The sequence below is a fragment of the Boleophthalmus pectinirostris genome, unplaced genomic scaffold (genome assembly GCF_026225935.1).
Source record: "Boleophthalmus pectinirostris isolate CB_2022bp ecotype Guang Dong unplaced genomic scaffold, ASM2622593v1 HiC_scaffold_21, whole genome shotgun sequence".
NCBI classification, from domain to species: domain Eukaryota; kingdom Metazoa; phylum Chordata; class Actinopteri; order Gobiiformes; family Gobiidae; genus Boleophthalmus; species Boleophthalmus pectinirostris.
Genome location: NW_026571175.1, coordinates 29,892,849 through 29,906,680, shown reverse-complemented (window position 1 = coordinate 29,906,680; position 13,832 = coordinate 29,892,849). Strand labels below are relative to the sequence as shown.

At 40.9% G+C, this 13,832-nt stretch overlaps 1 pseudogene; it reads left to right on the top strand.

Moving 5' to 3' along the window:
• The first annotated feature begins 717 nt into the window (after positions 1 to 717).
• Positions 718 to 13,832, top strand: part of LOC129410031 (RNA-binding protein 25-like) — a 58,988-nt pseudogene continuing 45,873 nt past the window's right edge.

The window sequence follows — 13,832 nt, the reverse complement described above, 5'->3', positions numbered from 1 at the left end:
TTCCTGCGGCGTAGCTCCCTGGCGCGGCCGGCAGAGAGAGACGGTGGTCCGGGGGTAGCGAGGGAGACGCGAAAGAGGAGAGAGAAGAAACAGAAACACGCTCAGCTCCTATCATACACAACCAGAGCCGCAAAGCTGTTGGATACAAGCGCCATTGCTGCTGCTGCTGTCTGCTACGGGAGCACGCTGGAAGCTTAGCAGCCAGAGGACGCAGACTCAAGCCCCGGGATAGGAAGTCCGCGCGCCCGCCTCCCTCCCAATCTCCGTCCCTCCCACCCACTCACACCGAGCTCGGAGGACGGAAACTGACCAAGCCTTCCCCCCCCCTTCCCTTCTTTTTCGGAGGCTCTACCCCCCGGTTCTCAGTCACAGGAGCCGGCTGGAAGTGCTGGAAGTGGGAGGAGGGACAGCAGCTTTCAACCGAGCGATGCGTCCGTGCGCCCTGGCTGCACCACACCGCCGCCGAACCAACGCGATTATGGATAGATAGCGTTTATGTAACACTTTTGATGAACATTTGCACGCTTTGCCTCTATTTCGAGCGTGTCTGTGGATTATAAAACCCGTCTGGGAGCGAGATACTGGACTTTTGAAGCGCCAATGCCTTGTTTCATCCGGTAGTTTGGTGTTGAATCGGACGCCGGTGGATACGAGGTGGAGTGGCCGCGCTTTGGAGGGGGTTTACTGCGGTAGTCTGCAGCCGACCTCCGCTTCACCATGGCTGGGTTCATACCGGGGCTGTTGCCCACCAACCACAACCAGGAGAAGGAATTTGCACAGGCGTATGAGGATGTCCTGGAACGATACAAAGGTAATTAATAACCGCAAAAGCCAACTGGGACCAGAGGAACATTATCAGTATTGATTCTCGACGTGTTGACAGGCAGGTGTAAGATGCAAATGGATATTCAAAGTTGACAGAACGTCTCCAAACAAGTGCATTTCCATAATTTTTGCCAATTATTAAAGATCCTATATTGCACAAAACTGCCTCGTGAGTTTTTAGTCATATTATAATACAGTTTCTTCCTCAAAAACAGACCTGGACTTGTGTTTTGTTTCATTCACACCCTTTTTTAAATTATCATTATTATTATTCTGTCAAAATGCCTCTTCCACCTTTTCAGTGATAGTTTTAAAATGAATAGCTTTTTTTTTTTTTGCCTCACTTGAACTGCTTAACTCTCCAATGCACTAAAATAACCTGAAGTTGTTCCTTTTCTTCTTCCTTCTTTCATTTATTTTTTATTTTTCTGTTATTTTATGATTTTTATGGTTTTGCTTTAATTAGATTTTACTGCTTTTATTGTTTTAGGACTGGTGTGATCAAATTTGAGCAGATTACCTTTTTGTTGTCTTTATTTTATGATCTCAGTGCAGCACTTTGGATCTGCTTAATTTGTAAAATGTGTTGTAGAAATAAAGTGGATTTGGATTTAGATTTAATAAAACAATAGCTGTAATGGTAGCTGAGACAAATTTACTTTTAAAACGATCAAAATGTTCCTAGTTGAAGTGTATGGAGTCTAAAAACACAATGAAGCATTTCCATTTTTACTGCTTTACCATTGTATTTATTGGTTTTATTTTTTAGTTTAACAGGGATAATGTGCATTAATAAACATTTTCTGTAAATGTCCTTGAACAGTCACCCTAAAACCAAAGCCAATATTAAAATACAAAGTGTAACACAGCTTAAATATGCAGGATTTCTAAGTTAAACATGTGTGAATGAAGCAAAACACAAATCCGTGTTTGTTTGTGATGAGGAAACAACTTTATAACACAGTTCAGAAATAGTTTAATATAGAAACTAACATTTTCAGCACTTCTGTTACTATTATAGGCTCAATTTGTCTTAAGAAATGTTGCTTTGGTTCCAGTTTCGCTCGCTCTGCTGTGTTTCTGATTGACACACTTGACAAACGTCCAGGCTAAACTGAAATTACGAGTGTTTTGTCAAGGATTACAAGGCTTTCGAGGTTTATTGGGCGAAAAGCGAGAGTAACTTAACCTCTTTTGGCATTTATTGGTCACGTAAGAAGACGAACGTGGAACAGTTTGGTTAAGACGCATGGATATTTCCGCTTTTAATGAATTTATGTTGGATGATTTGAATAAAAATGCCACTTTGGGCTATACTTTTGCGTAGTTCGGTTCTTACTTCTTGACAGTTTTGACAGACGACGTGGCTTGACTACTGCACACTTACATTTCTATTGTTTTCTTAAGTATAATGGCGTTTTCGAAGATGTTGATTCGACATTTGAGGCACTCCTATCTTTGTTTAGTCAGTGTTCTGTGCTTTGACTTACTGTAAACTATTACCAACCACATCCTTCGTAGTCTTTATTGTTTCGTTGTTGTTTTTGAGCCTTAAACGGACTCGGGTTGTTTAGACAAAGCGGCGCACGTTGCTTTTCAAGAACGCCTCGTCGAGATTAAGAAAAGGTGTTCTGAGATTCAGCTGTGCTTTAGTTTTTGGCACAGTTTAGTCCAGGATTAGGTGAAAGGTTTTGACCTGGTTTTGACCTCGTTTGAGTTTGGGTTTCTGCCACTAGTAGGTTGTAGGTCAAGGTTGGGACTGTTTGCTTAATTTCTAGTTTAGTCTTGATGTTTAGTCCTGGTGTATTCTTGGTTTAGTCCTGGTTTAGTCCTGGTGCAATCCTGGTGCAGTCCTTGTTTAGTCTTGGTTGGGTCCTGGTGTAGTCCTGGTTGGGTCTTGGTTGGGTCCTGGTTTAGTCCTGGTTTAGTCCTGGTTGGGTCCTGGTTTATTCCTGGTGTATTCTTGGTCTGTTCTTGGCGTAGTCCCGGTGTAGTCTTATTGTAGTCCTGGTGCAGTCCTGGTTGAGTCCTGGTGTAATCTTGGTGTAGTCCCAGTTTAGTCCCGGTTTAGTCCTGGACTGGTTTATATATTGGTAAAAGCTTTATTTATATATATATATATATATATATATATATATATATATGTATTTCACAGTTTCAGGACTTCATTTGTCCTGGTTGAGTCCTGGTTGAGTCCTGGTTGAGTCCTGGTTGAGTCCTGATTGAATCCTGATTGAATCCTGGTCGAGTCCTGGTCGAGTTCTGGTCTTAGTCATGTTTTGTACCAGTTTTAACAAATTTGATTTCATAAGTCTTGGTTTAGTCCTGGTTTTGTTTGGGATCTTTGGTTTAATCCTCTCAAATCCTATATTAGATCTCCTTTTATTCAATTGCCAACACATATTAAAATGTTCTATTCAATTTTGTCTTTTTTTTAATCAGGGTGTAGTCCTGGTTTGGTCTGATATATTGTGCTGTGACCAAGTCCTGACTAAGACCTGGTTTAGTTCCTTTTATATATTATGTAATAGTGTATTTTCCTATTTATTGTTTTGTTTTCAAATATTTTCTGCATCCAGTCGGTGCTAGTCTTTGGTTTAGAAAAGGCTGACATCATAGTCCTGGTTTAGACCTGGTTTAGACCTGGTTTAGACCTGGTTTAGACCTGGTTTAGACCTGGTTCAGACCTGGTTCAGACCTGGTTTTGACCTGGTTTAGTCCCAGTTCAATCCTGGTTTAGACTTGGTTTAGACCTGGTTTAGACCTGGTTTAGACCTGGTTTAGACCTGGTTTAGACCTGGTTCAGACCTGGTTCAGACCTGGTTTTGACCTGGTTTAGTCCCAGTTCAATCCTGGGTTAGACTTGGTTTAGACCTGCTTTAGACCTGGTTTAGTCCTGGTTTAGTCCTAGTTTAAACATGGTTCACTCCTGGTTTAGACCTGGTTTAGTCCCAGTTCAGTCCTGGTTTAGACCTGGCTTAGACCTGGTATAGTCCTTGTTTAGTCCTGACTTGCACCCGTTTTGATTAAGGTTTTAACCCATTTGCATTCCCAGTCTAGACTACTCTAGACCTGGTTTAGTCCTGGTTCTGTCTGGGATCTAGTACCGGATATTGTCTGGTTTACTTGTTTTTATTCACTTGTTTGCGTTGTATTAACTTTTGCTTTCACTTTTGTCTTTTTTATCAGAGTGTAGTCCTGGTCTGGTCTGATATCTTGTGCTGGCTAAGACCCGGTTTAGTCCCTTTCAAGTCCTACACGAGACCTGTATATTTTCGCATTTAATTAATTTATTTTTGACCCCGTTTCCAGATATTTCGTCAGTGCAGTCAGTGGTCGTCTCTGGTCCGAAAAAGGTCGTCATGATGGAGTTTTCCGCCCTCTCTTCTCCCTTCTCAGTCCGGTTGTATTGTTACCGTCCGCAGCTTAGCCTCCTGTTTTATAATCCATTGACGGGGAGCTTTAAAAATGAATGCCTGTGCACCAATGGAGTGTCCCGGGCTGTTCAAAGGGTGGAGGGGCAGTGGGGGAGGGGCTGTTGGGGTAGTGGTGGTATGGCGTTGGGGGTATACGAGGGTTCGGCGCGGCCAATAGGAGCACACGTGTGGAGCTGGAGAAATGCCGGAGCGGGTTTTTAATTATTGATTATTGAAATGAGACTCCTGAGGGTGGAGGAAGAGGGTCTGTGACAGGTGCAGTCAGACAGGAGACAAGACGGAGCTGTCCATGTTTGATTAGACGGACGAGTCAATGGGACAGAGCGGGTTTGAGGTGGATTCGTAAATTTTTGATTGAGAATTTGGGTGAACATAAATGTGTAAATGTCTGTATTAATGATGTTTATGTTATTCATGAGGCAATATTCATTAAATATAAACATAGAATTATACAAAAATACAAATAATCAGCATACTGTCTTAGCTGGGATCCAGAATTCACACTTCTTCAGTTCAGTTCTTTAATTCTTTACAAAGATGTGAGACTTTTCATCGCCTTGTTTTTATTTGTCCTGGTTGAGTCCATTTTTTTATACCTGTTTTAACCAATTTGTGTACTTATTCAGTTAAATTTCTCTTTACAAAGATGTGGGTCTGGTCATCGCCTCGTTTTCAGTTCGAGTGATTGACAGGTGGATTAGCCAATCATGGACACGCATGGGCCGTCTATATCGGAAAAATAAAGGAAAAAAAAATATCATGGATGCTGAAAAACATCCTGACTGAGGTCCTTCGTTTCAGTCGCCGGACCAACCAGTCCTTTCTACATTCTGGTCAAATCCAAAAGGGTCTGGAATAAAGAGCAACAGAGCTCGAAATAAAAATTAATGAAACAATCAATCCAAAAACAGATGCTAATTTGCAGCACGTGTCTCTCAAATGCGGAAGAAATTTCCTCTCCAAATTTCTCGTAACATTCACAACAAAATATAAAACTTCATTTACCTGAATTAAGTAATAGTTTGGTGCTTCGATTGTTTGATTGTCAAAAAATCCTTCTCAGTTTCTCAGTCGTTTATATAGATTTGTCGCTCTTTTTTATGTGTATGTATAAGTAGAGATGTAAATCACACGATATGACACAATTCCGATATTCAATTCACAAGACGATATTATTGTGATATTGTGAAGATACTACAGAATCTAAGAAATTGTACTTTTTCCTATTATAAACGTAATAGTTATTTGTATTTTATCGTATGTTAAAAATTTTTTTCTTTTTCCCCATGTCCTGTAGCATCTGTAACTGTTGATTTGGGAAGAAATATGAATTATTTCCTGACTTGCTTATCATGAACATCATTTGTAAACAGTGCAACACAAGAAACGCTACAGAATTTGTTCTAAAATCATTCAGAGTCACTTTTAGGAAGGTCTTAACTACATGAAATATGTATGATATGAAATACTCAGGACTTTCCAGCTGATTTCAGTCATTGCTCTACCTGGAATATTCCACAGTGTGACTTTAAACAGCTGTACTTGACATTTATTCAATTACAAGTGGTTTTATAGCTCAAAAAATTGCTAGAAAACAGGTGTTCTGACTGATCTGACCTGTAACTTGGTCTAGTTTGGTCTCCATGAAGATGCCAGACTGTGAAACATTCCAGACAAAGCCATAACATCCATACAATAAACCCCAGTACTGAACGTTGAGTTGGCTCAGACTGTGCCCGACACCCGACCCTGAAATCCAGATAACATCGACACCACAGTTATGTTTGTTCAGATCATTTTAGACTTTATTGTGTAGCTTTTTGGATTCGCTTGAGCTGCTGTATCTTTGTTTTGTTGTTTAAATGACTCTCCTCTTCTGTAGTTTTCTAACTTTAGGATCATCCAGTGTTGTCATAATAACCGTTTTCCTCGTTTACTGTCCACATTTGAGCTTTAAAGAGTCGATGTTACGCCGCGTCCCGATCTGTGTTGTAATGTCGTTGTCTCAGAAACACACACGGAGTTAAATTAAAGCTTCAGCGTGGAGCATTTTCTCACTGTCTCACCAAATCTAATAAGGAAGTGGATATTAAAACTTGGCTCTGTTATTGGCTGTAATGACCCCGGTAACTCCTGCTGCTCCGTTTGTTTTACCGACACTGTGGGACTTTTATTTATGCGTCTGGACTCAACCAATAGTTTTAATGACATGTTTAATCAGCTCTCCCTCTCTCTCTCTCTCTCTCTCTTTCTCTCTCTCGGTTTGGCTCTTTTTCTCCCCTCTTTTTATCTCTTTTATCGCAAATTTCTAACGTCTCTTCCGCTTCTTTCTCGCGCCCTCCAGTCTCTGTCTCACCCCTTTCTCTTTCTCCGGTCTTCGCTTCTTTCTCTCCTCCTCAACTCTCACTCTTCTCCTTCATGCTCTCTCTGTCTCTCTCTCCTCTTCTGTCTCTTTCTTGCTTCTCTCATCTCTCTCTTCTGTCTCGGTCTTGCCCCAGTCTTGGCTCTCTTCTTTCCTCCTCTCTCTCTCTCCCCTTCCCTCTCTCTTCATTAACTTCCTCTCTCTCTCTTTCTGCCTCCTCTCTCTTTCTCTCTCTCTTCACTTTTTCTGTTCTTCTCTGCTTCTCTCCCTTTTCTCCCTCTTTTTCTCTTTCTCTCTCTCTGTCTCTCCCCCTCTCATTGTTCTCTCCTTTCTCTCCTCCTCACTCTTTCCCATGTCCTTCCCTCTCTCACTCTTCTCTTGCTCTCTCTTTCTCTCTCTCTTTCTTTCTCTTTCTCTCTTAATTAACTCCCACTCTTTCTCTCTATCTCTTTCTCTCTCTAAGTCTCTCTCTTTCTCTCTGTTCATTAACTTCAGCTCTCTCTCTCTTTCTCCCCCCTCTCCCTCTCTCTCTCTCTCTTTCCACTTTCTCTGTTCTTCTCTTCTTCCTCTCCTCCTCACTCTCACTCTTTTCATTCATTCTCTCCCTTTCTCTCTCTCCTCTCCTGTCTGCATCTATCCGTCTCACCACAGTCTTTCCTTTATTTACTCCCTCCCATTTAAAAAAAATCTCTATCCCTTTCTTTCACGTTATCTTGTCGTCTCTTTTCACAACATCTCTCTCTCCCCTTCTCCTCCTCACCTCTTTCTTTTCTCTCTTCCCTCTCATTTCTCTCTCTCCCCTGTCCCTCCCTCTTCCCCTCTTCCTCTCTCCCTTTTCTCTCTCTCTCTCTTTTCTTCCACACTAAATCCCATTTGGTTTTGGCTGAAGCTGAGCTCGTTCCTCACGTCTCTTCGTCCTCTGCTCCATTACAATCACATTTGCAGTGTTTCTCTGTGTGTTTCTTTGTGATGGATGGAGCGTTCACATTAAAGGTGATGCTCCACAGTTGAAACAAACGTATTGATTGAACTAAGTGAGTCTTTTATGTCGGCCTCGTTTTTAAAGACTCCCAAACCTGTCTTCAGTCTGGACGTCATTATAAAGTGATACAAATGTTTTCCCTGGATTTCACTTTGCTGTTTGTCGGCGCCATTTCGCCATTTTATAAAATATATATATAAATAATAAAGGATTCCTCAAACATGTGCGAATGAAACAAAACACAACTCCAGGTAAAGCTGATCGATTATGGAAAAAATCATTATCACGATTAGGGATGGGCATGATTAGTCGATTAATCGATAATTGATCATTAAAAATTTCATCGATTACGTTCATTTTAATCGACAAACCGATTGTAGGTTGCTGTGTGTAGCGTGACCAAACAGGGTCTGTACATGTGTCTCTCTGCATCAGAAGGAGCGAGACACAAACAGTGGGTCAGTCTGCAACGTGTCGAAGCACAAATGTGTATTTAACGATGATTTGTACAAGAAATTCCACGCTTTCCGTTGCGTTCGGGACAAGTGTGAGTCCATGTGCACAGTGTACAAAGCAGCACATATGTTTCGGTGTCCAGTGGGAAAAAGCTTTACCAGGTGAGAGTCGCGCAATGTCGATGACGAGGAACCATCTCTCACCTCCCGTACAGTTTCCTGGTTTTGACAAATGCAAATATGGTCACACTAACCTGTATTCACCTGAGTCATGTCTTTTAATCCGACAGAAGTTGAACCGCATCAGCGACACAAGAGCTGTAGTTTTATCTTCGCTTAGTTTATGCAAATTAGCGATGCAGTTTTAAGTTTCGTTTCTGTGAGAGTTGCACAAAACTGAATTAAAAACATTATAATGTCAAACAGCTGATGTGGCTCTAGAGTCGTTACGGTTTATATGTCGTAAAGTTGAATTTATTTATGCAGATTAGTAGTGCAGATAGTAATAATAATGATGATTATTTGAATATAAAAACGTTAATGATTAATCGATAATCGATTGTTAATTCTTCCGACGATCGATTAAGAACATTTCATCGAATGCCCGTCCCTAATTTAAACGATTATTTTTTTTGTTACATGATGCATTTATTCAGCATTTCTATCTAAAAAAAACTCACTTTGACTGATAATTTACACAAAACTGTCAAATTGAAAATAAATTCAGGCCACAAATATGAACGTTAGAGCAGTTTTGCAAAGTATAAAACAACAAAATAAGAATAACATATACTTTGAACATGAAATAAGGCATAGGAAATTGTAAATGTATCCAAAATAAACTATAAATCCAGCTGTTCTACAATCTCTACACTTAAAAAGTAAAATAATTATCCTTATTTATATAAAAAATGTCCCAAAATAATCTTTAACCTTTATGTTTCAACTCGTTTATATGAGCTTGGAGCTCGTTTGACACACAAATTGAAATCGTTATCAAAAATTCAATTAATTGCACAGACTTAACTCCAGGTAACAAAATTTTAACATGATTTGAAGCTCACAATAGTCAATTTTTTGTGTAATATAGGAGATTTAAAGTGAGTAAAATCTGTTTGTTTCAGCATTTCCGTTTTGTTTTTAGTATCTTTTTTCAAAACCGTAAGAGCTCAGGTTACATGTGCTTCCTTTTTTAATCTTGGACATTTTCGGCGTACCTCCTCGATTCGCACTTATTTGACCTCGCGGTAATTTAAGCGCGCGTATTTCGGCCTATTCATAGCGTCGTGCTGTAATGATAGGCCGGTGTGTCAGTGTGTTATTTTGGGCCTTTGTGAATCCGGGGGCGGTGTTCCGAGTCCGTCTTTTTGGTCCGGAGACGCTGTAATCATAAAGATGGGTGTAATGCTATAGGCCCCCAGAGCGACGGCGAAACAAAAGGGCGGCAGCGTGTCACAGAATAATCCCAGCTCTTCTTCAGTCTTTGAACGCCTCGCGGGACAATGGGAGGCTGGGTCTGGAGCAGCAGATGTCACTCACACTCGCATTTGGTGTTTTGTTGTATAGGGTTGATGTAAACTAATGGGTTTTCATCTAATTATTTGCTGATTATTCGCTGTGTCAATAGTCAAAAGTTACGTAATACGACTTTTTTATTTTTAGTCTATTGTCTGAAATGGTTTTAACATTTCCATGATTTATTTCCATGTTTATTTAGTATATTTTACAATGTAAGGGCCAAGAACTTAACAGAGGAGGGAGAGATGATGAGAAGGAGAGAAGAGGAGGGGAAGAGAGAGAGGAAGAGAGGAAGAAGGAGGAGAAAGAGTGGAGGGGGGAGGAGAGGAAGAGAGAGAAGAGGAGAGAGGAAAGAGAGAAAAGGAAGGACGGAGGAGGAAGGAGAGGAGAAGGGAGACAGACGAGGAGGAGGGAGAGGAGAAAGAAAAGAGAGAAAAGGAGGAGAGGGAGGAGGAGAGAAAAGAAGAGAAAAAGGAGAGAGGATGAGGAGAGAGGTGGAAGGAGGAGAGGAAAAAGAGAAATGAGGAGAAAGAGGAGGGAGAGAGAGCAAATGAGAAGGAGAGAGGAGGAGAGGAGAGAGAAGAGGAGGAGAGAGAGAGAGGAGGAGAAGAAGGGCGAGAGAGGAGGGGGAGGAGAAGAGAGAGAGGGAGACAGAGAGGAGGAGAGAGAGAAGAGGAGGAGAGAAAGGAGAGAAAAAGAGAGGTGGAAGGAGGAGAGGAGAGGAGAGGAGAAAGAGAAATGAGGAGAAAGAGGAGGGGGAGAGAAGAGAGAGGAGGAGAAGGAGAGAAGGAGAGGGAAGAGGAAAGTAAAGAGAGGAGGAGAGGAGGAAGAGGAGAGAGGAGGAGAGAGAAAAGGAGGACGGAGGAGGAAGAGAGAGGAGAAGGTAGACAGAGACGAGGAGGAGAGACGAGGAGAGAGGAGGAGGGAGAGGAGAAAGAAAGAGAGAAAAGGAGGAGAGGGAGGAGGAGAGAGGAGAGGGAAGAGGAAAGTAAAGAGAGGAGGAAGAGGAGAGAGGAGGAGAGAGAAAAGGAAGGACGGAGGAGGAAGGAGAGGAGAAGGTAGACAGAGACGAGGAGGAGAGACGAGGAGAGAGAGGAGGAGGGAGAGGAGAAAGAAAAGAGAGAAAAGGAGGAGAGGAGAGGTGGGAAGGAGGAGAGGAAAAAGAGAAATGAGGAGAAAGAGGAGGGAGAGAGAGCAAATGAGAAGGAGAGAGGAGGAGAGGAGAAAGAGAGAGGAGGAGAAGAAGGGCGAGAGAGGAGGGGGAGGAGAAGAGAGAGAGGGAGACAGAGATGAGGAGAGGAGGAGAGAGAGAAGAGGAGGAGAGAAAAGGAGAGAAAAAAGAGAGGTGGAAGAGAGGAGGAGAGAGAAAGAAGAAAGAGGAGAAAGGAGGAGGGGAGAAGAAGAGGAGAGAGAGGAGAAGGAGAGGAGGAGAGAGAAGAGAAAGAAGAAGAAGAGAGATGAGGAGGAGGAAGGAGGAAAGGAGAGAGGAGGAGGAAGTACAAAATAGTGAAGAAGAAGAAATTACTCAAGACTAAAAAAGTATTTGGGAAACGTACTACTCAAGTAAGACTAACTGTACCATCTGATTTATAATTTGAAGTTAATGTAACTGGATGAGCAAAACTTTAACTAATGCACAAAATCTGGTATTTGCAAATGATTGATGCAAAAATTAGAAAAAAAAAAACGACCACTGGAGCGGAATAAGAAACACAAATGTTCAAATCAACGTAAAGCTTTTGTCACTTGTAGATTTACACACAGAGGGAAGAGTAAACAAAAACAAGTGAGAGTTCTGTTGAGTTCTGGAGTAAAAGTATACAGATGGAAAAGTTCTCATTACTCATTTACAATTACTCAAATAAATGTAATTGAGTACTGACCATCTCTGGAACTTAAAACTCAAACTAAACCAGAGCTTTTATTGATATTTCATTAAAAGCTTTTGCTCTTAAAGCTCATTTAACGTTGTGTTTTGTGTTGAAAATATCATTTGCTTTGCTCATTGTCTTTATTTGAACATGTTTTGGACTCCATCTGGACCACAGCTTTGTTAAACAAGCTTTTAAAGAAGTGTTCAGGTCAATGAGGTGCAGGTTTTTCCCCTGAGACAGATTGATTATTGTGATTGACAGATGGTCAGTGGGGGACGGGTTCAGCTTTTACTTTTAATAATAACAAACTCGGAGCAGGAGATGGTCACTGTCGCAGGCTCAGAAATGGATCAGATATCAACAGTGTTGGGGAGTAACAGATTACATTTACCGGAGTTACATAATCAGAGTACAAATTATGAGGAACTGTATTCAGTTACAGTTACTGTTTCAGTGAGTGGTAATTAGATTACAGTTACTTTGTTGAAATAAGTGGATTACACGGCAGTATTTTCCTGTTTTTACATTTTGGCTATATCCCTCCCCCCTTTTTTTTTTTCCGTAATTCCACTCATTGCTGGACACTAAACCAGGTCTAAAACCAGGTCTAAATCCAGGTCTAATCCAGGTCTATACCAGGTGTAAACTAGGTCTAAACCAGGACTAAACCAGGTCTAAAACCAGGTCTAATCCAGGTCTAAAACCAGGTCTAATCCAGGTCTAATCCAGGTCTATACCAGGTGTAAACTAGGTCTAAACTAGGTCTAAACCAGGTCTAAAACCAGGTCTAAACCAGGTCTAAACTAGGTCTAAACTAGGTCTAAACCAGGTCTAAACCAGGTCTAAACTAGGTCTAAACCAGGACTAAACCAGGTCTAAAACCAGGTCTAAAACGGGATTTAACAGGACTAAACCATGCCGCGTGGACCATGTCTCCTCGTCTTCTATCAATAATATTTTTAATATGGTTAAGTAAAGTCTGGGCTTTTTATTGTTTTTTAGCAAACAAAACTTCTTATGTTACGATATCTTAGTCTTTGCTTCTCTACAGCAAATGCGTTTATTCAGCTTTTCTCTCTCTCAAAAAAAGTTGTTATTGATAATTTACGCAAAACTTTCAAATTGACAATAAATTCAGGCTACAAATATGATTCTTAGAGCAGTTTTGCGATGTTTAAAACATAAAATGAATAAAATAGCAATTTCATGTTTAAAGTATAATCAGTATTATTAAATAAACAAATCTTTTCAACTCGATTGTATGAGTTTGAAGATTTCTTGACTCACATATCGAAATGGCGATCAAAATTCAATTAATTTGCTTACACTACATGACATCACAAGGTGGAACAGAGCATTTTGAGGTCTACTTTTGAGGAAAAGTAGACTAATAAACCAGGATTACTCAAACGTGTGAATGAAACAACAACACAACTCCAGGTGTGTTTTTGTGGAGTTAACAACATTATAACAAGACTTAAAGCTCATTTTGTGTAATATAGAACCTTTAATTAATTTTATTTTACAGTGTTGCCGTTTATTGCTCTGAACCAAAGCCAAGCCCTGCGTCGTCTCGTCTCTTGTATCTGCTGTATTTGTTATTCTCTTTTCTTTGAGCGGTTTGTGACTCACTTGTGGCGTTTGTCGAGAGAATAGACGAAGAAACGTGAACCATCCCACTGGAGGCATCACTTCACTGCAATCTGAGCCCGGCCACTGGATCCTGTGTAAATCATTTAAGAGCTTGAGTGTGTGTGTGTCCGTGCGTGTGTGTGTGTGTGAGTGTGTAGTCTGTTTAGGTGCGGAAATACTGCTAAACAATGCCAGGATGCAGGGAAGGTACCAGAGGATTGTATGGAAAAACACAAGGATGTGAGTCAGACTATAAAATTGAGTCAGAAGAAATAGTTTACAGAAACAAACTATAGAAATATGAATCTTTTTTAGTGGAATAACTTCACACATTAAGGCTTTAAGTGGTTAAAGGTGCACTGTGTAACTTTTCTGGTGGAGTTTCTGCCGCTTGCTTGTCTCCATGGCGATCGCTTTGCCTGGAATGTTCTATAGAAAACCTCTCCTGCACTTTTTGTTACAGATATTTCTCAAAAATACTTGCTTTCTTAGTGTGAGTGGGGTCGCCTCTGCACAGACCTGACCTGTAACTTGGTCCGGCCGGTGGCGTCATCTCCGTGGAGACAGAACAAAAAAGTTACACAGTGAAGCTTTAATACTGCCAATAGCTTATTTGACTGTGTGAATAAGGAACAGAAATAAAGCCTTGTGATTAGATTTTTTCCCCCCCTCTGGTTCAGTATTCAGCTCATGAAGTGTCCTTGCTTTTATCTCAAACGCCGCCTAGTTTCTTGTAGCTTGTATCTA